Genomic DNA, 2950 nt, shown 5'->3' with positions numbered 1-2950 from the left:
TTGGTCCCTTCTAAATTTTGCTAATCAATCCCTTAAGCTTCACTATAAAAGAAACTACCATTAATTCATCAAAGAGACAGGATCTCCTCATAAAATTCCTCACCCATCATGTTATTTTCAACTTATAAATCAGTCCTTTAGTTCATAAATCAGCTTTTGATCCATAAATATCCATGTACACTTACCCATAAACGTCCCATTTCATCTCCTCAAAAAATCCCAACATCTTAAAATAGTCATAAACAGCCCCTCTTTACACCATTCCCGAAAATAGCCAAACACCACTTCATCTTTCATATTTCCATATATTCACTCATACTTTCCATAAAGTCACTCCTATCACTTACTATACACATATATTCATCACTATGGGCATAATATGGCACATAGAAATCTTGTTTAAACATTGGCTACACTAGATGGACACTTTTTCTATCCCTTTATTCCATCCTATTTTTTCCTCTTTTACTTATAATTATGGAGCCTTTAATCCTTATTTATTGCTATTATCATGAAGGCCATAATGTCTTGGATACTATAGAAGTTTTCGCTCATGTTGACTTAATAATAATGAGGAAAATATATGATTTTTATCATGTAAACATATTTATTAACTAATCAAACGTTACCGCTAGAGGTCTATCATATTCACTGCTGGACCATTTTCCACTTGTGTATTTGTTATAATGGGCCCACTTTTATATGAACTGAATATGGAAGAAATGCATAATTTTTTACTATGCGGATACATTTATTAATTTTCCAAACATCTACCGCTGGAAGTTTCTCCTGTTTACCGCTAGACTATTATTTAAGCACTTTTTGTGGTGAGCCATCCTTTGTGCTAACTTATCTTTGCAGGGGGTATTTTTGGGGCTTTATTATAATCTTTGTTGGATGCAACCCATACCTTGAGCAAAATGAGTCTTTCACACTTCACCGATAGCCTTTGGGCCATATTTTAAGCCCAAAGTCGAGTCTCGATCTTGGCTTCCCGAATATCATATTGGTGAACAAAAAAAATGCCCCCACAACCCTAAATGTCTCCATTGAAGACATTAAGAATTGCCAACTTATTGAGTTATAAGGCTCTTAAGGCTCGATAGGAGATGAACTCAAGACCTCATATATGAGTCTTGTAAATCACTAGACCAAGCTTTTGAGGTTTAAATAAGATGTACTTTATAAATATAATAGCATATGACCTAGGATTAACAATAAACAATAAAACTTCTTGTCTTGTTTTATTGAATGTCTTTAATTGTTAAAGGGATAAGTTAATAGATGCTCTAAGAGTGTTGATTTAGAAAAAAAATTTAGAAATTTTTTATTAGAAAAAAAAAAGTAATTGATTTTATGACAACTTTTTATATTTTTTCATAAAAGTGATATTAATTTTTTTTTAAATGATCTATTAACAAATGACTTAAAAAGGGGAAATTATTGTGTACTCTCAGAGTACCATAAATGCGTACTTCCTTCTCTTACATGAATGGTAGGTTCCACTAATTAAATTTATGGTAGGACCTACCATTTATGTGAGAAAAGGGAGTATGTATTTATAGTACTCCGGGAGTACCTAATAATTCTCCCTTATAAACACCCCCTTAATGAACCACTATTAAATCACTTTTTCATTTTTATGTAGGAAAAGGGAAAGTAAACAAATTAATAAGGAAAATACTAACGAGTGCTCTTAGGATACTGGTTAATAATCCAATTAAAGAAAATTTTTATGGGAAAAAAAAAAACAATTAATGTTTTGACAATTTTTTTCCATTTTCTATAAAAATGATGTTAAAATTTTCCTAAAATAGATTTTTAACCAGTACCCTAAGGGCACTCGTTAGCATGACCCAATTAATAAAACTAGAATTACAAAAACAATCCGATACCTCTGGGCACATGGGTCAGTACAGATTTTGGTGAGCCAAATGTGAGGTAGTGGGCAAATGGAGTATATTATAAATTTTTGTTTTAACCTTAAATTTATATTTAAAACAAATTACTCTTTTTCGTGCAACGGTAGACCATTAGATCTGAAAAAAAAAAAAAAAAAAACTCGTGACTTCATCCTACGGTTTAGGTGCATCAGAGCTCCATTGTACCGCTATATATAGTCAGCCATATTCACAACTACAAACACATCTACACTACAGGGTCTTAGAAATTAGGGTTCTGCAAATGCTCTCTTTGTTTTGTTGCAATAGATGCGATGAAGAGTAATACAAATCGATTGCTTGCTGGTTGATTTGTTATAATCATAAAGCATCAAGCAAGATGAATTATATTCTGGTTCGTATTCACTGAGCATCTTGAATTTAATTAATTTTTTGCTTTTTAAAATTACCGAGGGACCTATGGAGGGAGCGCCATACAAAATCGATGCACTCTTATCCAAGTTTGCCTTCGAAAATTGTATTGAAAGCAGATCGCCGAGCCCAATATTTTATTTTTTCTGTTATGGGATCGGTTTTATTTTTAGATCTAATTTTCATACATTACAATTGAAATGTATTATTATTATTATGCGAAGGTCCCAGCAGAGAGGGGTAAATCTCTCTCTAACACAAATACTAATTCCTTCGCACAGTTATATGCCGAATCGTAGGATGCCCAAAAAGCTTTTGTTTTGGACCATTCTGAACCCTCGGCTACATTCAAATATTTTATCTTTCTCTTCATTTCATTTTTGGGGGAAAAAACATTTAGAGATTCTGATAATGTTTTTAATTTTTACTCTCTTGAGTTTTCTGGATTGGTATGGCTACTTTTGTAGCAAAAGGTAAATGATTTTGTGTCCTAATTCAGATATAAATACTTACTGTGTACGTATGTGAAGGAAATGATTTTGGAAATGATCAGATTCAAAATCAACTTTGTTACACACATTTCTAGCATTAAAAAAATTTTACAAGGAAAAGAAAGTGTTGCTAGAGGTTTGCTTGCA

General features: G+C 32.2%; 1 non-coding gene across 1 annotated transcript; it reads left to right on the top strand.

Annotated features, from left to right (window-relative positions):
- Positions 1 to 2528: 2528 nt before the first annotated feature.
- Positions 2529 to 2664, top strand: LOC126724620 (small nucleolar RNA snoR145). Its single transcript, XR_007655061.1, has one exon. It is a non-coding gene; the product is annotated as a small nucleolar RNA snoR145 (small nucleolar RNA).
- Positions 2665 to 2950: the final 286 nt, after the last annotated feature.

The sequence above is a fragment of the Quercus robur genome, chromosome 4 (assembly GCF_932294415.1).
Source record: "Quercus robur chromosome 4, dhQueRobu3.1, whole genome shotgun sequence".
Classification (NCBI taxonomy): Eukaryota; Viridiplantae; Streptophyta; class Magnoliopsida; order Fagales; family Fagaceae; genus Quercus; species Quercus robur.
The sequence above is the reverse complement of the archived record's forward strand: the minus strand, read 5'-3'. Positions and strand labels throughout refer to the sequence as shown.